The following is a 24,238-nucleotide window of genomic DNA, read 5'->3' as shown; positions in this document are numbered from 1 at the left end:
TTCACTTTTTGTTTCAAACTATAAATAGAACCTTCTTTCTGCAACCAGTCTCCAAAGGTCACCTTACGATGTTTTGCTATTTCCCGTATTAGGCAGCAATGCTTTTCAGCTGACATTCCAACTTCAAGTCATGCATATGAGCATGATGTGAGCTTGCTGCAGACTACACTGAGAGGGCTGCAAACAAGACTGCTGTATAATTGCTGAGAAGAACATCATCCATTGTCAAAAAGGGCACTTCATCCAGCAAAATCTAGCTGCATGAATACAAGCGTCACCAAATGTTTGGTCCATGCTAAAAATATAGCACATTTATTAAAAATATATATTTATAAACATTGGTATGAACAGACACAGATGTTAAGCAAATGAGAAAGTTAAAATAACCACATACTGCATTTCTCCCAACATCTTATCAGTTTTAGGCAGATTTTGCTCAATAGAATTGTTTTTTTCATGATTGCACCATATGTTCATTCTAAACAAAAAGCTTGTCAGATTCAATGTAAGTAAAAGCATAAATCAAGAGAAAAAATATCATTTGACCTAATGGACACGTGATCTGTGCTATGTAGCTATCTTGGAATTCCATCTTTGCAGGTATACAGTATACATTTTTAATTGTATATAGTGTACAGTTTCTTTTTTTTTTCTTTTTTTTAATTGTGTTAAAATAACATAACCCAGGTGGATTTCTTCAAAGCTACAACTTACATAATTGCAGTCATGTTTCCCCCAAACCAGAAACCAAAGCAAAAGGAAGAGGGCAGGACAGAAGAGTTTAGCTTGTTACTGCGTGAAGAAGTCTTGTTAAATTAATTGTGCTTCAGCCTTCGCTGCCTGCAGGCAGTGCTTTTATGATGTGTTAATATAATACAGAGTCAATTCTGATTAAACAACTTGTCAATAGTCAGCAATGTTTGTTGTCACTCTTAATGGCCGTTTTATCTGTTCTATTTGCATGCCTGCTAGTTTACAACGTTGTGTAAATGTACACAAAAATGATCACAATGAGGTTCAGAATTGTCCCAATAATTCCAAGCATTGCCAAGATGGTTTCTTCTTTGCTTTCCTTTTCTTGACTGCCTTTATCTTCTTCATTTCCACTAGTGATTACCATCTTGGTGGCCAGTTTCTTTATCCTCCCCTTCAGGATAATCTAGAATTAGGAAGAAAATATCAGAACACATAGTTAGGTTGTATTTCTGAGCTTATACAAATGATGGAGGAAATTGCAGGATTTTTTGCCTCTTAATGCTGTACATTAAGAATTCAGTTTAAAGTTTAACAATTTTTTCTAGCTATTTAGTAAATGCTTAATTAAGTGATAGTTCAGCTAGCCTGGAGATTTCTTATAACTGTCCAAAACACCCTCTGCTTATCTGCTAGCCATCATTTACAGCACTTATCACTCATCTGCAACCTTGCAATGAAGCTGGTTAGAAGTGTACCTCTGAGATGTGACTTCCACCTGTGTCAGAGGGAACTTGGTTTGCATTAGGAATGCAGGAGACATTGGAGAGTTGCAGAAAGCCTGAATTTACACCTCGGTACCAAGGACTGAGTGGGTGAGAGAAAAAGAAAATGGGAATAACTTTTTTCCTTTTTAATAGGAAAAACTACCAAAAACAAAGACATTTTGTCTTCTGACAAGAAGGTAGACAGCAGTGACTTCCCTCTAAATAATTCAAAATAACAGCAAAACCAGAATAACATCCATCTTGGCTTTTATTTTCCTCATTCTTAATGTACTATGAAAAGTTCCTTGCAGTGCAGTGAGCTGAGAGGTATCGATCTGCCTGCAGGGAGGATACAGCCATTTCCTAAGCAGCAGCTCTAGCATCTGAACTGCTCGAAAAACAAAATCCTTCAGTTCTGGGACCAGTCCTGACTTCGGGCACTGCTGGAGCTCCCTTAGCGTGCCAGCCAGGTAATGAGACCTGGGTAAATGTTTGATCTTCAAATTAGAAATGGATAAATTCTATTTATCCGTGCTTACATCCATCTAATGCTATAAATTCAGATGCAACTAGAAAACCAGACTGCCCCAGAAAACTGAAGCAGTTTGGCTGTTTTCCCAAAGCAAACTGATCTGCCAGCAGCTGGGCTTGGGCTGCGTCCTGCTGTTATCTCTGTGGCTGCCCACCACATCCCGTGACCTTCCTGCTGCTGCTAGCCATGGCAGGAGGCAGCAAAAGCTTCCCCCAACAGCTCCTGCCCACAGGAGGGTGTTGGTTGGAGAAGAAAGGAGGCAAAACCTCTTCTTTTATTCCTCTAGCAGCTAGCCCATAGACCAAAGCTGCTGGACTCCACGCAGCTTGGGCAGGCAGAGAAAAGAGAGCTGTCCAGAAACAGGCACATATCCCCCCAGCATCACAGTTTGGGAACTCAGTTGTGCAGCCCGAGTGAAGTCCTTGTTCATGCAGCTGTGGTGCAGCAGAGTACCAAAAGGATGGAAAGGTCTGGAAGAGTGGAAATCCCTCATCAGAGAGTCTGGGAGAAAGAAGAGGGAGTCCAGACAAAACAGTGTGTTTGTTTTGTCTGCCAGTTGTTCATATATAGGGCAGCAACTGCTGCTGACATCCTTGCAAGGACTGGAATCTCAGCAGGTACTGATGATGTACATACAAGTGATTAGTGGTGAGTAAGGCAGGAGTGGGGGTCTGCGGAGGTGCCGCCAGCCCTTACACTTACATTTGTATTAGCATTTATGTGCTTTGCCTTGGCGTCACCAAAGTGATTCAGCAGAAAACAAAGCAGTCAGTAACCTGCATGTACCCACAGCAAAGCTGTGACTTCTCCTAGAGGGATGCTGCACCAGACATCAGAAATGTTCTCATCCCACAGGTCTGCTACTTATCTGACCCAGAGGGGAAAAAGCACCTCCCAGGGCATGCTGGCTCCTGGTTCCCTTCCAGCCCTCACAAACTGCTTCCCATGTTCTCCAGACACTCTCACTTGCAACTCTTCCAGTTGGACCTCCTCTAGCCACAGATGGGCCTTGCCATATTTGCCCTCAGCTGGTACCTGGCGGAGCCCAAGTGTCCCACCTCTTGCTCAGTTCTGCTTTGCACCTAGCAGGTGCTTTCCCTGCCAATGGAATTGCCACTGCACAATCAGTGATACCTAGACAGGAAAACTGGCTCTGGGAAGTCCCAGGAGAATTCCTACGAAAGCCATTTACACTAACCTCACAACCCAATGCATTGAGTCCACATGGAAGCAGACCACAAACCCACATCCCTAGCTGTGCCACAGTCATGCTCTCTCCCTTTTCAGTCGCCAAGACGTGGTCCCTCTGGTCAAATGTCTGCATTTCACTATTTGAAAAATCAAGTGGAATCATAAATACAATCAGAACATATCCCTAGCCTCAAACAAGAGAATTTGAAAAGGTATTCATGTGCTGTGTCTGAAATTCTGCAGACAGGTTCCTACTGAGCTGAGCACTGTTCATTCAGCACCTCCAGCTCCTGTAGAAACACAATGATAACCAAGCATCCTGTGTGTCAAGCCCTTCAGGCTCTGAAAAAAGACAGAGAAGATACATTGATTAATTCATAGGTCTGCCTGTATCCAATGGTTTGGGCAGAGTTAACCACTCAGTCTCAGCCGGGATGGATTTCCGCACATCCTGCACCAACCAATATGGGCTGGTCATGGCATCTACACCACACATGCTCAATAATTCTGTTTCTCAGATTGATGTGAGCAGAGGCAGATGGAGGGCATCAGAACTCCTACTATGAGCAACTCATCTTTTCCTAATAAATTCAAAGTGTGCAGCATGCAATTAAAGTGTCAAACTCTTTCCTGCAGAACACCACAAATCCTAAAATTAACGTAAATCTCAAAAGTAGCTAAATAATTCATAAAAGAAAAGGTATATCAAAGACTATTAGATATAAAGAAAAGCCCTCTGGCTTAGGAAGTCCTTGAGTTGTGATTTATTTATTTATTTATTTATTTAGGAGGCTGTGAAAGTATTCTAGGGAAGTACTGCCAGATCTTTGCTTTTTTATTAAAATCTTTCCCATGAACCCACTGCTAGCAGCTATGATAGAGGGGTCCCCAGGCTGCACAATCTCTAAACTGAGGTCATGCAATCATTTTATGTTCATTGCAAGTTCTAATAATTAGCAAGGAGATACTGAGTTTCCTTGGAGGGATTGCTCCAGTGTGAATACACCACTTGCTATTTCATGCCTCACCTACGCTACGAGAGAGACTACAGTGGGCTTGGCATTAGGAGGTGCTTAACGTTCCAACAGGACAAGACTGGGACTAAATACAATTAAATTAGTACTTTGCCAAATATAGAACTGTTGAATCAAGGTAAGCTTTGACTTTGAACTGTGAGGAGACCAGAATCAAAATTACTTTTCCACATTTATGGAGTGACCTTGGGAGACAAGGAGTGCTCTCCTCATGCCAGACTCAAGCCTTTAACCTTCACAGATCTTGCACTTAGAGGGGAATTTCAGCTGGCTGCGTCTTGCAGGTGTTTTTTGCTATAGGGAAAATAGCTCCTGACAGTTTTAATATAATGTCCCTAATTAATGAAAACACAATCAAATTCTTTTGGCTTTCTAGGTACCTTTTTTCAGCCTTTATTGTTCTCTGGAAATTGATTTATTTGACATTGTTTCATGTTTTAAGATTCTTATGACACATTGCTCCTTTTATATTTTTTCTTATGGGACTTCAAGCTTGTCAGAAACACTCCTTTTCCTTGCTCAGATATGCTGATCAATATGGAAGGAATAGAAAGCACTAGATATACCGTTTCTTTAATAATGACCCTTCTTATTTAAGTAGTACTTCATTAGGTAAGTGACCTCTTGCCCTATCAAAATGAATGTGCTTCCTATACCATTTTGCAAGATTCATCATTAACCTGATATCAGCCTTTCAAAAAGATATATAGCCTGTAAAGATATACATGAAAAGTTATGTATTCCGTGTATTCTGCTTTGCACAGGGACAAGGACAGTTCAGTGGTTAGAACACTTCTCTGATATTCACCCCTTTGAACTACTATTGACTTTGTACGTATCTAGGGGATATCACTTTATGCCCCATTGCCTCAAATTCTAATCTGTGGGATTCTTTCTCAGTCTGTGCTCAGAAATGACCCATAGAAACAGCAACGCCTTTCAGAACAGGGTGATGTTAACATGAACAATTTCAAATCTAACTATGTTATAAAATACACCTACTGCCATCTCCACGGACCCATAGGTCTCCTTGTATGCTGATATTGTGTGCAGTCCTATGGACCAGACACAGCAAGAGGAAATAACTGTTCCTTGTCTCCTCACCCTCAGAACGAACAGTTAGTGAGCTGAAGGTGATGGGACAGCAGCAGGACTTTGGAAATGGTGGCAGGGAGTGCATGTTTGTTATTTTACTGCAGTATGTTTGTCAAGCTGAAGGTGCAAAGCACATCCCTCGTGAGGTATCTACCTGCCTGACATATCTGACAGCTTTTGAACACGCTGGCTCCTTGACTTGCTCTTGACAAAGCTGAGCAATCTGCAATTATTTCACTTGTAGGTCACTACTGACAAAGTCCCAAGGAGGCTGCGAGCTGCGCAGCTGGGAGGAGTACTGCGCCCAGATATCAGAACAGGAGAGAAAGGTCTGTACTCTGCTTCAACCTGTGCTGGCCTGTATGACCCACTGCTTTGACAAACAGGAATGGAAGCTTCTGCAAAGCTCCCAGGGTCAGGTGCTGAGCAGCCTCCCTGCTGCTCTCAGCCCAGCCACCTCCATTTACAGCAGCTGAGGAGCTGGCTTCTCATCTTCAGTCTAGCTTGAATATCACTGGGCACAAATTTGGTATTCTTAATACATAATCACAGACAATCACCAGCCAAACTGTTCTGATATTTAAACTTGTTTATAGTCCCCAGGCTATTAGTTGTGATGACACATTAACAGATAAGAGAGCTTTAATTTTCTGGGGATAGTTCCGCCCTCTGGGGATAAGAAACACAGCAGAAACTTGTTTTGATTAGCAAACTGAAGGAGGCACAGAAATCATACAAAGCAGAGTGTGAATTCAGCTGCTGCTGGAGCTGCCACCTTCCCTTATTGCACACAGAACCACTCCAGTTACCAGTGGAGGAGAGGTTTAATCCCACTTGTACAACACACAAAGAGGAGTTTTGTTCCTTTCCTCCTAACCTCGTCCTCCAAGCACAGATGTGGGAAAGCTGCACGCTCACAGAATCATAAAGGTTGGAAAAGACCACTATTGTCATCTACTCCAACTGTCAGCCTATCCCCACCATGCCCACTCAGCATGTCCCTCAGTGCCACATCTACTTAACACTTCCAAGGATGGTGACTCCACCACCATCCTGGGCAGCCCGTCCCAATACCTCACCACTCTTTCTAGAAGAAATTTTTCCTAATATCCAACCTGATGTCTAACTAAGATCCAATCTGAGCTCCCATTCTGGACAGCCGCTGGGCAGGATGCTGAGCAGCACATTCCAGTGTGCGTTGCACTGCTGCCAGTGGGAGGAAGGCAAAGCCAGCAGAAACATTTGTGAGCATCAGCAGCCCTGGAATCCTTTTTCTACTAAGGATTACACTGCCATAGTCTCACTTCTGTGATGACTTTGTACCCACATACAGTCCTTGTGACATCTTGAACTGGATCTGTCCTCTCCTAACTTTCACTCACACACTATGCTGTTAGCTGCCAGTCATGATACTGCTCAGAGAAGTATCAGTGGCTGCAGGAACAAGCATCTGCATTTATTTGCAGAGCTGGATTTCACAGCACTGAAAGACATCATATGTATGCAAGATAAAGCTGAGAGAAGGAAAAGCAAGAGAGAAGCTCTCAGACCATTAAAAAAGCTTCAAAAAAGTCCCTTCAGCCAGAGCAGTCTGTACAGACAGCACATTATGTATAACAGCAGATGAATCAAAGTGGGATGAGCAGAAACTAATACTGAGCAGCAATCATTAGAAAAGCAGAGACCTATCTGAAAAAAAAAAGAAAAAAAAAAAAAAAGGGAGGCAAGGAAAGGTGCCCAGGGAGAGGTGTTTCTTGTAGAGAAAAAAATATCAGAAAAAGCAGAAATGTGAGCCCAGTTCAATAGCATCTCCCCAACAGTGAGCACAGAAACCAGTGTCTACAGCTAACAGACATCTCAGCGGAGAGGGGAGAAGCAGTTATGTAGTGCTCCAGCAGGAAAGCGAACCTACGTCATCCTGCTGCTGTGCTGGCAGGTTTCAGGCAGTGGGAAATACATGCTATTTATAGCTCTATAGCCACCATATCTCCAAGGGCCTCAGCAGTGTCAGACCTCCTCTCTGATAACGGATGGCACTCCACAACAGTGAGGTTTTTCTGAGAGGGCAAAATCGAAGCAGCAATGTATTACAGGGCTCACCCTGGACCCCACTATGGGTCAGGTCCCATAGATGCTCTGGCAGCTGTTTTTGTCCCCCAGACAGCTCAGGGACTTAGGAGAGGTGGAGGATTTTTCTTCCCTCTCCTTTCTTCTTTTCATTTGTGTCTGAGACCATGCATCACTGAGACCATGCTCAGGATATCTGAGTTCTATTATAAAGAGACTGGATATTTTGAATATAAGCATTTCTATCTCAGAAATGAAGCTACAGTTTATATCAGAATAATTATCCTTAAACAGCAAGCTACTGCTGGAGACTCTCCTTTAATGCCTCTGTGCAGAGACTTCTATCCACAGATTCACAAATAGCCTTCAGCTCCACCTGCAGCAAGGATTAATGAAGCTTCATGAGTCCTAGTTTGTGAAAGAAACAAAACTGATCAAAGGCCATCCTTCAACCTATAGCCCTCTCCCCTTTGGTATAAGACGCCCTATGAAAAACAAATGATTATTGATCAAAACTAGCAAGCTACTCAAAATAGAACTGGAAGCATATATGATTCAAATTCCAAATTTCACAAACCCAGAGATGATGAATTTTCTGGGTTGGCTCTAGCAGTGGTTAAGTTTCTGGATAATTCTCATTGATTTAGAGTGGCTTATTTCTTGTTCACAATCCATTTTTCTGATGCACAGCACTGTGCTTGGTTGCTCGGTGCTAATGCTCAGAAGCATTTCATTCTCAGTTGGTACCACAGCATATTTGCCATTTTCATCCTTTAAATAGTCAGTATTTCTTTTCAGATTTTTTGAGTCAAAAGAGTATTTCCTTCCTTCTACTACTCCAGTAGTCAACCCTGATACCCTCTATCAGCAGTAAGAATGGGAGAATAATGGGAATTATGCTTTTTTTTTTTTACATGAATCTTTCTACAGTGTGAGCAAATGTACTAGTTCTAAAAACCAACTCACAATGCTTGTGCTCCAATTTCAAACAATTTATTGCTCTGCTGTTTGCAGCTACTTTAACTCCTGACTATGAAGGCCTATGTCCCTGGAGGCATATGGGTGCAGAACTGCAGTCGGGTTGCTGGTACTAATGAGAATAAGTGTAGCCAACCTAAGCCCAGCTAAGCAGGTGTCCCCTTGCCATTAGATGATGCCAAACTTACACAGCATGAGCGTACAGTAATGCTAATGCCTCTGTACCTAACTAGAGTCCAAAGATCTGCAGGTAAAGGACTTTCCCTGCCAGAGGGAACATCTTTGGATTTAATACACCTTCATGGATTTTTTTCTCTAATTTTGTCTAATTACTTTCTGAATTGACGTCAACTTCTTGTTTTCTATACAGAGTCCTCTAGCAGCAAGCTCAGAAGATAATTAAGGAACATCTGAAAAATCATCCTCTTATTACTTAAACCTGCTACTTGATTTCTAACAGTGTAATTTGAGACAGTGCTTAATTGTATTTCAGACTGCAGGCCACCTAGAATACTGTAAATCTCCTACCATATTCCTGTAGTCATCTTTTTGGAAGGCTGAAATATCCTATTCTAGTTGTTCCTCACACAAAATCAATATCATGCTTTTGGTTATCTTTCTTGCCTTCTGCAGGGATGCTAAGGGGTTTTTGAGTAACAGAGGACTAAATCACGTCTTTGGATTCTTTCATTACCACGAAGCGTGTGTGCTATGCACTCTGAAGATGTGTTGTCCTTACACCAAAGATTTTATCATTTATATAGACCAAGTCTGGCAGAGGGGACACTTTTCATTCAAAGAAAAAAAAAAAAAAGAAAGAAAAAAACACAGGAGGGAAGGGAGAAAAAAGAAGAAGGTTAACATCTCTCCCTCCTGCGCCCCTGAAACTATCATAGAATAAAGATTTGAAGTCAGATCTCTCAGTCCTTTGCACATCTTTCCTGAGCTTAAAAAAGAACTTCTGTGCACTACAGTGACCATCCCGGTATGCTAGTTATATCCTATAGGTATCAATTCAGGTCAGGTCAGAGGACTCTTTGATTCCTAACTTTGAATAGTCATGTTTGGCAGTGTCCATTCTTATTATTGTACATTCTGAGAAAGAAAAAACACCTAACTGTTAAAAACCTTAAAATTTGTATCTTTGTCCAGATAAAAAGTCATTAACTGAAACATCTTGAGGAATTATGTGTTAAAGAATCTCCTTCCATTGTTTTAGAACTCAGCACTTAATTTTCTACTTCGAAGGCACCTCCAGGGTTCTCTTTTAGGAGGAAGAAAAGTTGAGACCCTGTAAAAGGAAAGATACAATACTCAAGTATCAGTGAATGACTGGTCTCCCCCATCTGCCAGAAGGCACATAATCTCTGTCATAAGAAATTTGAAGAGCTGCCCTCACGCCGCTGCATGTTGGAATGGAAACTGAGCTGCTTCAGAAGACATTTAAGAAATATTAGAAGGAAGAAAAGTTACACACATTTATCTTTCTTTAGCTATACGTTATCTCTAAATTCTGCCAAGACCAGAAGATAATTTGTCCTCTAATGGATCAAACTACCCTGAGGATTAGTTCTTCAAAACAAAGCTCAGAAGTCTCTCCTCCTTAAAAAACAATCATGCGCTGGAAGAGCATCCAAAACCTTGAGGAATATAACATGTGAGCTTCCTTAGAAAAGAGCTGTTAGGTTGTGGGTCTAGAAAGTCTAAACCATTTTTTGCTCTAGGCTATGTTTTATTTCAAAAATTATTTACAGCTACATTAAGGGACACTGCAAATAACTCTAGCCAGCTGACACTCTCATTCAAGAAAGTTGTATTCTGTTTGTTTACACATAGCACTTCCTAAGATGGTAACCTTTGGGTCTGATGTTGCTTTTGCCTCGGGGAAAATATTTTTTGGAAAAAATTACCCACCTTTCCTTGTTACAGAAATGATGTTTGGAAACTGATAATTATTTTAGCCACATTTAAATCTGCTAAGTGTATCTGAAGAATACATGAGTATCTTCAGATTTTAGGCAAGGAGCACACTGGCAATTTTACTGTAACTGAGGTAGCCTGGTATCAGTAATGAAGAAGGTGTTATGCATCTGAAAATGTACTTGGTTTTAACTGATATGTTTGACAAAAGAAATTACATTTATTGTATTTTTTCCTGTTTATTTAATCTCTCTGCTTAAATGATCTGTGCAAAACTTTTGAAATGAGTTTCAAATGACAATTGAAATGACATTGCTGGCTGGCAACAAGAAAATCTGAATAGCAAAATGCTGTGTTTGCTTTTCAAAAATAAATAATTTGTGTAACAAATTGGCAAACATCAGTCAAAAAAGACACAATTAAAGGTGATCCAGCATGGAATCAGCCTCCTTCTGTTTGTGTATTGCCAAGCAGTTTTTAACTAATCATTGTTCTATTCACCAAACACCGGATTAATTCAGTGCACAGTGCATTTGTCATAGGAGAGGAGAGAAAAAGGCTTTTGTTTGCAGAATTCTTAATTATTTTTAATGAAGAACATTAAGTTGGCTGGAGAGTGCAAAAAGGAGCAGCAGTCCTTTGTCTACAGGAGTGAGATGCTGCCCAGAGGAAGGGGACAACTCCCTGATGCCACTGACAACACTGCACAACAGTTCTGTACACTTCACTTTCTATGAGCCTACCTTGCACCCAAGGGCTTAAATATCTGCAGCAGAGAACACTGGCCATTGCAGTGGAAACTCATGGCCTCATGCAGTATGTGCTAATAGTACTCTAAAAAAATTAAATCGGGCTCTCACAATTACAGATACTTGTAATCTTGTCTTTTCTGCTATAGGTTACCATGCGTACATGAGAGAAATGATACCTAGAACTGTTACTAAGACACTCTAAAGGTAACTAAGTCAGTGTTTGCACACAGCAAGGACCTGCAATGTGGAACACCATGGAATGCCCCAGCGGGAAATAGTTTTGCCTTCACAGCAGAATTTGAGCTATGCATTGAGCAGCAAAAAGTAAATCAGGTATTGAACTCACAAACTGTGTCATCTATTCTGCACACCATGCAAGACTCCAATCCTGTGCAAAAATAGCCTTTGACTGATGTACCTGTGCAAGGTGGCAAATTAATGGAGTTGGGACAATTTCACCTGCAGCATTTCTTAGTTTCAACTGCTGAGCTGTGCAACCTTGATAATGTTCTTTTCACATAGTGTTTTGTGCGTTATTATTACCTATCTCAGCCCTAAGTTAAAAATAGAGCACTTTTCTATTGAATGCCCCTTTTAGGACGCATCTGGAGCTAACACTTGAAGGTGCCGATAACCTGCCGTTCACGCTATTGGCCCTGTGACAGCAGTCCCATCCAAACTCTGAAAATTTCAAAACTTCTGTCCGAGTTTAGAATGGGTATTCCAAAAGTGAGGCAACAGAAAATCCCTGCCTGCTTTTAAAATGTTAGAATTAATTTTGATAAAATAACGTAATTGGAAGAAGAAGCTAGTTTCTAAAACAAAGTTAGCAAACTAGGATAGCACTCCAGGCAACCAACTCCCACACCTTTTATCATCATCATTAGTCATTTTTATTGCAGCAGCATGCAGCAACCCCTGCTGACGTCTGGGCTAGAAAACCAGACAAAGACAGCAAGAATGATCCTTAGCCCAATCAGAATACAAAATTACAACCGAACGATGTATGGGAAGGTGGGGGAAAAAGAGCAGAAGGTTGAAGTAATTTGCTGAAGGTCAACCTACACATTCTCAGGAGGCCCAGGCACTGACCTGTGGGAGCAGCTCTCCCTTTGTCTTGCAAGAAGAGTGATCATGGTGTGAAAGAGAGATGAATACTCCGCTTTCTAAGATTCTGGGGAAACTTCCCAGCTGTGCAACTCCCTGCACAGCTGGGAAAAGCACAAGCAAGGTGACGGTTCATCTCTGCATGGCCACAGTTGGAGCTCTCTAGCACAGCAGAAAAGTGAGATTCAGGACGGAAGATGTCATGATTAAATTGCCCAGTGCTTGGCCAGCACCATAGGGATGGGCTCTAAAGAAAGCAGCACTTCATTTATTTTGTGTGATGTAACATAGAATAATAAAATGGTTCATATGTGGAAGGAACCCTGGAGTCACCTGGTCCCAACTCACTGCTCAAGCAGGGACACCCAGAGGTGGCTACCCAGGACTACACTCAAATAGAATTTGTCTTGACCATCAAAGGAAAACATAGCAAAATTATTACATTTATCTTACTAAATCCTTAAGAAGAATTACCAATATGCAGTTGAGTACTCTTAATGTAAGAAAGCAGTAAAATATTTTCAGTTTTGTGTGTGGTTACATTATTGAACATTTTCGAACATCTTCAAGAATGGAGACTCCACAGCTTCTTGAGGCAGCCTCTGTCAGTGACTGATTGCCCTCACAGCAAAAACATGTTTCCTGACGTTTGGAGATTTCCATTGCTCAGCAAAGGATGTCACCTTGCATATGCAGCAAAATCATCTGTACTTTTTAATTTTCTTTCTTTCTTTCTTTTCTTGAGCTTATTCCTACTTGTATTAAAAAGATATGAATGATCTGGCTATAGACTTGAAGAGATCATTTGCATATGTCTTCTGTACAGTATGTATAACCACCCGTGTTATTTCCCTGTCTGAAGTGAATACTGTACTATGTAAGGAGCATGTCTGGATAGCTAATATAATGCAGCATACACATCATGTTGCCTCAAGGTCATGATAAATTCTATCTGTTTATGTGATGCATTCTGACATACTCTAATGTAGTGCCACTAATTTAAAACAATGCCCATATGAAAAGTGAATCAAATTGAGAACACAGCCACACATAAAACTGATAATATTCTACTGTTCTCTAACAGTGTATTCAGCAGCATATTGGTAACCTCTCTTGAAGATTTAGGGAGATAAACATGTATTCTGCTATATTTTTCTTTGATGGACACCGAGCCAAATTTATTCACAAAACCTTAAGTAAAATCACTTGCTAAGAGGAAAGATAATATTTATTTATGTTCCTAGAACTGAGAGCCAAGTTTAGCCCTATTTTTTGACATATAATAGTCTTTAAAAATGTTGCTTGCAATAAAGAGGCTGCTAATAATAATAAGTAAAATATTCCCAGTACATAAATTGTACAAAATTAATCAGTGGAAATGATTGTAAGTCCCACAGTCCATATAAAGTACAGTGAGACCACTAAGTCCCATTGAACTGGTGTGATAAGTAAATGAAGAGCAACATAGCTAAGAAACAGTGGTTTGGTAAATCTCAATTTTCAAAATCAAGTGTTTCAAAATGAAGAATCTTCTATTCGTTCACACAGACCTGTTTTCTATTCTAACAACTGTTTAACTGTTTTGCCATACCTACAGGACTGATGTTTTCTCAGTTAAGATACTTCACTAACATTTGTAATGTATCTATTTGGTTCTACTCATATTTTTTAAAACCACGTGGTCCTGGAAGGTGATGTTTATCCACATTTCTTCCCATTTCATGCTATAAGAAAGTGCCAATGTGTACTGGGATAAGGTGGCTGGAACAATGAGCATGCCAGTAAAAAAAAAAGGCTTGTGGCCAGAGGCCAGCTAAAACCCAAGGAAGATGGCAGCTCAGCAGTGGAACAACATTCTTCAGGATCTGGTGAGAGGATGAAGACACAAAGCAAAACTGGGAAATGAGCACTAATCATAGAAATGATATTCAGATATTTCCTGCTCACAACATAAGAAAGTTCTAGGGATAGAAAAAGATGTACAAGACTCCAAAAGTTACACATCTGGAACTAAATGCTAAAATAATGACATTAAAAACAAACAACCTTACTGTCAATACAAGCAAGCAAACAAAAAACAAACAGAAAACCCAAACAAACCGAAGAAAAAAAACCTATAAAACAACTGGGGCCAAATGTCTCCAAATGCCATTTGAGAATTAATTTAAAATACTGAAATAAATATTAATTTCAACTGAAAATTGGGATTTGAATTTTTTATATTGTAAGAAATTCATCTGGATTTGCTTTACTAAGAAGGAAATAAATTGAACCCTCCTTGCAGTACAAAACAGTGCTGGTTCAATTATGGACTGAGAAATTACACATTCTACCACTCATGGACAGTGGTAAACATAATTGTCTGTACAGTGGTACCACAGCATTCCTAGACTTCAAAGTTTGCCTATAACACAGATTGAACAGGCAACTTTACTGACTAATGTTAGATGTGAAAATAAGACCACGTGATTGAAAAATTGAGAGTGCAAAGTACCTTAAAATACAGAGCCACTCCACCACTCATCCAGGAGAAAACTGAGTCAGAGTAAGAAGAAACACATAATTTAAAATCCTGGAGCTTCCCTGGCTTCAGGGAATCAAACTCTTTCTTGGTTTCGAAATCAATACCCTACCCTTTGGACCACATTGTCTCTCTGGACCATCTGGTTTAAACTGATGCAGTTCAGCTTCAGTTTATACCAGTTGAAGTCTTGCAGCATAAACTTTTTAACAAGTCACTTTACAGCACCAACAATTTAATTCATCTTAACAGAAATACAGAAATAGAAACAGTAAAATGTCTTTTGACCTTTGCTGTTGGCTACAGTCAAACCCATGCAATAAAAAGAGCAGAGAGGAAATTTAGGACATATGCTCAAGATGATGAAAAAAATGTTTGGGCATGTAACACAGTACATTGAAGAAACCATTCAAGAACAATTCATGCTGCTGAAAATATTATTTCCATAAGGCTGCCAGGGTCAGTGTCATCTCAGATCATGCACTGTGCAAGTGCCAGCTATGAAAGAAGACCCACCCACAGGCCCTACACTCTTGAGCAGGAGTCACTAAACACTAGCAATTGATCTGTAGCTCTGGAGACATCAAAGAGGAGCACAAAAAAAAAATCCTTTATAGGTCATTACTCATATTTTTTTGCTAAATAAGAAGACGTCAATGCAGTGTTAATCAATGTAGGTGTTGAATGAAAATAAAGTAACACAACTCAGAAAAATATCCTCTTGATACAGAGGAAACCTTCAAAAGATTCCCATTTGCTTGAAGTCATTTTTTTCCAAAGACTTCCCAGCTGGCTAAAAGCATTTGTACATGCCTGTCTAACTTAAGAATTCAAACGAAGTCCAATTATGTGCATCCTATCAGTTCTGAACTACTCCCAAATGCCACTGATATGGCTAACATAACTGACTCTTGTTCTTACCCTCTAAAGCCACTGTTTCACGTTGAACCTGGAAGCCATGCTGTGCATGCTTTGGGTCTGACAGGGAATATCTTTTTGTCACCCAGAGACTTACTTCTGTTGAGTTCATTATGGGCATTGCTTTGCTGTGACCACAAACAGGTCACTGTTACTCCAGGCTATGCATCTGAGGAACCCTTTCAAGTTGCAGTCAGACATTAGAATCATACTTTTCAACTCCTTAGACTTCTAGATACTAAACACAGCCCAATAATTCATGTAGAAACTCTGTGAAACTACTGGTGACTGAAACACAGCCAGCTCTGGAGTGAGGCACCAGTAGTTACAAATGAAATAGTCATGTCAAATAGTCCAGAGGAGAGGAGATATATATATATTTTTTCTTAAGAGAAAGTGTATGACAACGTTATATAGCAAAACATCTCATGAATCAAAAGACATAACCATTCTTTGCCAAAAACCGGAGGCCCTAAAAATTTATAACTCTACATTAGTACAGCAATTATAGTAGTTTTTCCATGCTTTAAAAACCCTAGACAAAAGTTTAATGCTTCTGATTTTTTTTTTAAAGTAGAAACTAAGATTTACACTAGACAAATTCCAATTTAAAATCTCCAAAGGGTTGACAGCTGTGTCAAAGAAGAAAGGTTTCTTATGGTACACGCTTGTGGGTTGATTTTAATGGTAAACATTTTCTTTCCTAAGGTCCAATATTTATATTCATTTTATTATTCAAAAATATGTCTGTGGGAAAAAATCTGCCTGTATCTCAATTGCATTTGCTTATATTTTCTTGCCCATAGTTCATGATTCTTCCTTTGAGTTGATTCCAATTCTTTACTTTCTTCCCCAGTCCACTGGGGATTGCTTGGAGAGTGCAAGCCCAAGTAGGAATTGGCCACAGGCAGGGGTGCTGCAGGTAGCTTCAGAGCAAAAAAAAAGCACTGCTGCAGGTCCCTGTGTCTGGGGAGGAAAGGAAGACGGATACAGGCTGGTAGAGTTCTTTCAAGAGAAATCTTAGGGCTTTACAACTCAGAGCTCTATTCAAGCCCCCACAGATAATCCAAGAAACAAGCTTTTTATGAAAACCCACTGGCAGTGTTTTACTCCGAATAGCACTTCTTGGACTACAAATGTCAAAAGTATCTCTGCAGTAATGCATTTGGAGGCTGGCCTTGGGAAACTCTTCATAAATATCTGTCAGTAAGGCTGGGTAACTTCCCTCCTCTGATGAAGTCATCCACTCTGCTCACAGCTGCACTTCCCCTGGGGCTAAAGTAAGCGTTACTGAGGAGGAAAAGTGCATGACTTATAAATGCACAGCACTACACTACATGCAGGTATCTGCAAGTAAATAAGAACAGAATAGATTTCTCATAAACATCTGCATGTTTATGCTCCACCATCATGATGACTATGTCATCCTCAACATGCTTCACAGACAAGTAGGGACAAACTTTCCTACACCACACATGCAGTAACATTTTTTGTATATGCACCTCCTGACAGGTGGTAATTGCTAAATCTGCAAAAACAACTACTCATAGACATCACATTGCCTGGTCTCAAAAGCCATAATCCTTCCATTAGCACAAGTCTCTGTTGCCTTTCTTCTGTTTCCTTATTCTTTATTTCTTGTAAATGCTAACAGGTAGCTCCAGCACAGCCAGGTGGGAGCAGAAAGTCTCCCAGATAGTACAAGGGCCTGCATCTGTCTGAGGAGCAGCCACCATCCTGCAACAACACTAAGGTGCAAGCCAAAGCCCACATCCTACCATCTTTCCTCTACCTGGTACTTAAAATCACTAGACCAATACAAGCTGTGTGCATTTATGTGGGCTTTTGTTACTCCAAAGCAGTAAAACAAAAAACAAAAAAGGAAACAGATTTTTAGGTAAAGAAAGCCAGAGTTTGTTCATGTTTGCTGTTATGGCAGCCATGTACACATTGCTATGGTGAAAGTAACCAGTGGTCCAATTCTGTTGTGGGAAAAAAACAGTGGCACAATTCTCACCAGTTCCATCAGGAATTGGGTCAGGCCTTAAAAGCAAAAGTTGCTTACACAAACAACACTGAGAAAAACAAAAAACTATTTTTCATAGCTGCTATTGAATATTTCAACACCACCTCTCTATGTTAGTCCTGGAAAATAACCCATACAGTGAGATACCAACTCCAGTAGCCTCAAAGAGGATCACATAGCAACAAAGATTCACATGAAGTCCCTTCCTTTTAGATGTCCTGATTTCACTCAGTAACAGCTTGCACTGAGAACAGCTCCTAAACTGTTCAGCAGCATTGTTATCTATATAGCCTGTTGTGAAAGTAATGCCTCCTATTTATTTTAACGGAAACTGCAACAGATACAAAGATCATAATAACACTATTTAATAGAACAAATTCTCAGCTAACGAACACTATTTTTCAACATAGTCACCACCATTAGCTATGTATTTTCACCAGGAACAAACAAGACCCTGTATTTCACACTTGTAAAATGTGTATGGCTATTTGCAACGTGGCTTGTCTTTCAAGTTGCTGTTGCCACAGTTGAAATGCACCACCAATCATCTCACTGCTCACATTCACTGTTTGGTCTCCATAAGCATTCAGCAAGTGTCAGTAAACATCGATGGGTACAATTTTTTTTCTGCATGGAGCATGGAGGTATTCAATTCCACACCTTTGCCTCATATGTACTTCCAGGTCAGATGAGACTTTATCAGATCACTCCTTTGCTACCATCTGTTGTAAGGCAAAAAGATGGAACAGAATACTGGTGAGAATGTTCAGCCTTTACTGCTGTATCACCAACATCCACCTCTGATGTTGCAGGCAAACATAATAAAGGAGGCATTACTTTTGGAGCAGCCCTAGTAGGTTGGGAAAACTAAAATACACTCACTGAGACATCAGCAAAGATCAGTGGCAAATGACCTTCACTGCCAAAAGCATGAATGATTATCAAAGTGTTATTCATTCGTACAAAAAATCAACATAAAAATCCACGTGTAATGCTAACAACTAGGATCAAGTACCTGGTAATTTTAACAGTGAAACTAGCTACTGATTCTCACCAACAGTTTAAAGAAATAACTACTACTGCTATCTTCCTGCCCACAGCTAAGCAGGGGATTGAGCTCCAGCTCCCTTCTTCACTTTCCATGTGTTCTTCAGGAGAACCAAATGGTTTCCTGAGAGTTAATGGTCCTGCAGAAGCATACACTGATGTATTTATTGTATTCAAGGTCATGTTGAAAAGCAGCAGCTTTGCATATTTGTGCTGTATCACCTATCAGCAGGCTAAGGAGGGCCAAATCCTGAGAGGGTTAAGCCAGTCAAGATAGATCAGTGAACATCAGCTGAAAGCACAGACATTGTTTGGCATATATCTTACACTGCCAGGAGAAGCAGTCAGTGAGCAATGCAGTGCTTGACCTGTCAGCATGATACAGAGCATTTACATAGCTTTTTACAAACATTAACAGATTAATCCTCACCTTGGGACACACAAGCAAGGTTCAGTGGCCCTGCTGAACAGATCTGGAAGCTGAATCACACAGTGATTGTAACCTGATTTCTGGGAGAACTCAGCATCTTTACATCTTATATAAGCAGAGTAAGGGATGAGACATTACACCTCCAGACTGGGGAGACGTAGGTGTGAAGCAGATAGCAGCATCAGCCCAGCCATGTGTGTCTGTGGAGAACTGGCACTATGGAGACAATCTGAAGGGCAGATTTTCTGGCTCCTCAATTCACTCCAGCTGTGACAGTACCCAGTAGGATGGTAGTGCTCACCCCAGCAGGGAGGACACATGTGGAAAAGTCCTACCTGGTTGCAATTCTCTTATGAAATCAACTATCCATAGCATCCTACCTTGCTGCATTTCAGTAGATTCTATTTCTAAAAGCAGTAGCAGCTATCCTATGCTAATACTCATGTGAAAGTTGAGTGCTATGCACAGATCTTGGACTTTGCAATGGGGAGTAGAGAGAATCTATAACAGATATAGGCTGCAAAACCATACTGACAGAGCTTGTAGACCAAGGCAGAAAGTGAGACATGGCAGTGGCTGGTGAGGAGCACTGTCTGTTTTGTTTTGCCTCTCAGGAGACATCATTTTTGCACACATCATTTATACAGTTGAGGGACCTGTTCTTAGCAGTGCCACCCAAGGCTGAGGAAGAATCCACTGTAAAACACGGGGGAGCAGAGATTGGGATCCTAGGGGAGCAGGACAGACAACATAATCACAGTTGTGATGGACTTGCAGGTGGGATGGATGCATGCACCGCAAGGGAGAGAGGCTGAGCTCATACACACTTACAATGGACAGATGTACCCAGATACACTGTCGTGGGTATTAGGGATATGTGCCCACACGGGCTGAGGTAGACACAGAAAGGGCCAAGAGAGGATGAGCCTGGACAGGCCCCTGATGAGGATGTGTAAGCAAAGAGTATATGCTACTGGATTCTTAAGATACATGATAATCCATGCAACTTTGTAAAAACGCTTGGCATTTACCGCTAAAGAACTGATGTCAAGAAGGTCGCGCTTGTGTTACAAAGGAAATTGCTTATTGATTCTATTTGCATCAGGTACTAATCCCTTGCTTAACCTGCAGGAATCAAGAAAGACTCTTTCTCTCTTCATGCAAAACTTGATTTCTGCAGATGAACTGTGCATCTCCAGGTGAGGCTCCTGAGAAGGGCCATGGGTGGGAACAAGGTGTGAGGCAAGGTGCAGGGCAGTTTCTGATGCTAAAATCTCTGATGTTCAATTGGTGTGCCTTCTGTGCATACTCATATATACACTGAAATCCAGGTTGGAAACTGGAAAGGAATCTGATTACAGGGTCTTCTTTATACTATCTGTCATGTCCACTTTATTAATATTTCTATTATTTATAAGGACATAACGCTTTAGTGATGCTTTTCATCTATCTCCTCTGCAGAAATATTGCATATGTAACTTGTGGTCTTTTATTAGCTCTCTAAAATTCAATGAGTAGGATTGGAATTACTTTGTGTTGAGCATGCACGGATGGAGCAGATGGGTCTTTGCACATTAAACATCTCTTGCATTGATTTTGGGGCTGGTGTTGAGAACCACTAGAGCCAAAGATACCAACAATCCCTTACAGTTCATTAAGGAAGTGCAAGGAACAGAGATGTAAGACCTGAGGAATCACAATCGGGAGTCGAAGTAATGGACCAACCCTTCCTCAGCAGACTCATATATAATAGTGCTATTAAAACCATAATAAGCAGTACATCACATTTCACACTTAGGATGCTTTCAGTGACATGACACACTGAAACACCCTGAGCATTGCAGGAAGTCATGTCAGAAACACTGCTCTCTTTATAATATGCACTGAGTTAACAATATCTCCGGGTGGCTCCAGCATAATATAGATTGTTGCACATTTTCATAACAGTGTTTTGAGGAATCAGAGGAAACATCCAACTATGTGAAGCTCCAGAGCACCTTGATGTAATAAAAAGCATCTGCTACTTAATCAAAACACAGGAACTCAACATAAAGATAAATGACATTGGTGGAATGAATGGTTCTTCCAAAGGAAGTCTTGGATTTCCAGCTTTGATAAATACAGATGTAGAACAAGCACTGTTCAACAGCACAGAAACAGTATATCCTAAGGGTCTTAGCAGTCATCCATTAAAAACCACTTTCACAAATACTTTAAAACCTCTTCCAAAATCCTGTCATCCTGTCTTTTACCAAGTGTTTTACTGATTCTACAGTCAGTGATTTTTTTTTTTTTTTTTGCTATGAATATCTGAACCAAAACTTTTCAATCAATTTTTGCTTTAGATGTAAAGTAAAAAAACAATCCCAACAATCCACAGGCCACAGATCTCAACAAAGGGCCTCACCATCTGCTTTCTGAGTCCAACAACTTAAATGACTTGGTTTTAAAGCACTAGGTTGGCCTTCCTTAAAGGAACTTTCTGATCCTCTTAACAAATTTCAGTACCACCTCTCTTTGCAGAGAGTATTGTTAGGATTTGGCATGTGTCAAAGTGAAGTCCTTATTTTTCTTAACTACAGCACAGTATCACCTGAAGTAGAATGTGATGATTTTCAATATCCAAAGTTACTCATCATAAAGTGATAAGTCCCAAATTTTTAGAAGTCGGATGTTAAAGATACGCACTTCAATAACTTCCATATTAAGCAAGTAAGAGACTATGTAAAGACTGTTTTCTAGTTGCATCACTGCTTGCTGTCTAGCTTAAATAATGAAGAGACAGGCATTGGATCATTCTTTTTCTCAGAAAAAGCTGCACCAGATATTCTTGACTTAATTTGCAATCAAATTGCGTCAATATCTACTGATTCCTTTAGCTAATCAACTTCTCTCACCAAACCTCTTCTTTTTGAGGATCTTATCCTGAATAAAATTTTATGTATGAACATCTGTGGTAATTCTCTAATGTTTCTTAGCCAGCTAAAATCCACCTTTCTTGTCAGTGTTCAAAAATTACCCTATCATAATCATTAGTTTTATTTTCCTGATCTATTAATGTTGCAGGAAATGTGTAAATGTTATAAACCCCATGCTCATATCCTTAAAGGCATGTGGATCCCTTGGACTCTGTCATTTAAAAAAGAATTATGGGACATATGAAAAGTTCTTAAACATCTGTGTGTTTGAAGTTAAAATGCATTTATATAGTTTAATATCCAAATCAAAATGCAAAACATTTCTGTCCTAAATGGGAACGCCTTTCAGAACCTCATTTATTGTATCTGCAGATAGGAATGAGGGCTGAGGTTGGCTGGGGATGACTCTGTGGACCATTGCTGCTGATGATAAGGGAATGCAGATGCTCCTCCTGGCTGCCCTGAGTTCTGTCTGCTGGAGATCACTGTATTGAAGGAGGTTATGCAATTGTTCACTATAATGGAGTATTTAGTGACTAAGGTATTTATTTCCAACCTTTTTCCATCATAAGCACATCCGTTAAAGTCTGGAAAAAGTAAAAAGGGTATACTTGATGCACTGGAATGTATTTTAAAAGTTCTTCTCAATGTTTCTCAGGAATGAAGGCTGAGTGAGGTGAGGAAGTGCTGCATTTAACCAACTTTTATACACTTTTACATTCACTGTGGAAGTACAGCACCCTTCAGCACCCAGAAGTTGTCACACTTGGAGCTGTATAAGAAGGGTCTGCTCCCCTCTGCTCTGCTTAAGTTTCTGGGACTTTCTGCTGTAAAACTCACTGCGAAACTCTGGCATGCTGGCAAAACACTTTTCCTTCTTCTGAAGGAAGGTTTTCTAGGGTTTGTGTTAGGATGCCAGAGTAGAATTTTTTCCCCAAATGCTGATGTAATTTTACCAGCTAAGTACTCCTATCTAGCTATTTCTTTTTCATAAAGACGATAAAAAGCTGAGAGATTATCTTGGGCAGAGGAGTCAGATCAGCATTAATAAGAATCTCTGTTAGGTATCATGTTCTCTATCATGTTCTCTGTGTCTTTTTTTTTCTTTTTTCTTTCTTTTTTTTTTTTTTTTGTGCACAAGTGCTATATTTATAATGATCCATGTGAATTTGGGATAATAAGGCATCAGGCATCTTATGTATTAAGGGAGTTCTTTTTCCTGTATTTAAATCTCGTTCATTTACCAAGAGTCCTCAAAACTATTCCAGAGCCTTAGAGCCATCATTAAATCCAGGCAGCATAAACAGATACACACATATACACACCTTAATCTGCATGGGGTGTTTAGGACATTACTATTTAGAATTTGCTGTTTAATCTAGGATGCATTTCCCCCAAGTAGTAAACCAATTACATAATTAAAGGTTACATTCAAACAGAACAGCTCAGGAGAGAAAAAAGAATTTTTTAGGACAACTGTGTCACACTGGAAGGGAAGTATGCATCAGTAATTCCCTTTCACATTTGATACTTCAACTAGTATTAACTTAAAAGTCCGAACGCAAGTCATTAAGCAAAAAATGAAGAAAATGAAGAACAACCTTGCAGGGACAGTGATGAACTGAGAATGAGGACATTTGGGTTCAGTTGAGAACTCTTTCCTGACAGTATAGCCTTGGGCAGTCTTTTGTTCCTCCGTTCCTTATCTATTTAATAAAGATATTAATACTCGACTAATTCTACTCTTTGCCTGCATGCACTTGGAGGGCCTCTCAAAGGCTTTTGTAGTAGAAACTACCTCCTCTGGTATCTGTAAAACTCACAGCATAATAAAGGCCTGTTTTTTACTGAAAACACAAAAGTAGTTAAAAGAGGGAATTGCAATCAGAACTTACATCTACCATAGAGCTGGTAGGAACTGCTGTTCAGTATCAGCAATATAGGGCTATGCAATGGGTAGTGCTGAAGATGGCCCTTCAGGGAGCTTGCAATTAAAGAGCTGACCTGTAAGAGATAATAAATATTGGGACAGCTATGACAAATCTAGTTTAAAAGAAAAAAGAAAAAGAAAAAAAGAAGCAAAATATTTCCCTGCCAAAAGAAAGAAAGAAAGAAAGAAAGAAAGAAAGAAAGAAAGAAAGAAAGAAAGAAAGAAAGAAAGAAAGAAAGAAAGAAAGAAAGAAAGAAAGAAAAAAAGAAAGAAAGAAAAAGAAAGAAATTTTAAATACTGCAATTCAATACT

At 40.0% G+C, this 24,238-nt stretch overlaps 1 long non-coding RNA gene across 1 annotated transcript in view; it reads right to left on the bottom strand.

Annotated features, from left to right (window-relative positions):
- Positions 1-284: 284 nt before the first annotated feature.
- LOC107053541 overlaps positions 285-24,238 on the bottom strand; it is a 150,883-nt gene continuing 126,929 nt past the window's right edge. Inside the window, exons 5-6 of the long non-coding RNA XR_005860585.2 lie at positions 23,892-24,000; positions 285-1,159 (exon numbers count right to left, since the gene is read on the bottom strand). This is a non-coding gene — a long non-coding RNA (uncharacterized LOC107053541). The remainder of the gene's footprint in view (positions 1,160-23,891; positions 24,001-24,238) is intronic.

This window comes from Gallus gallus, chromosome 5, assembly GCF_016699485.2.
Source record: "Gallus gallus isolate bGalGal1 chromosome 5, bGalGal1.mat.broiler.GRCg7b, whole genome shotgun sequence".
NCBI classification, from domain to species: domain Eukaryota; kingdom Metazoa; phylum Chordata; class Aves; order Galliformes; family Phasianidae; genus Gallus; species Gallus gallus.
The sequence above is the reverse complement of the archived record's forward strand: the minus strand, read 5'-3'. Positions and strand labels throughout refer to the sequence as shown.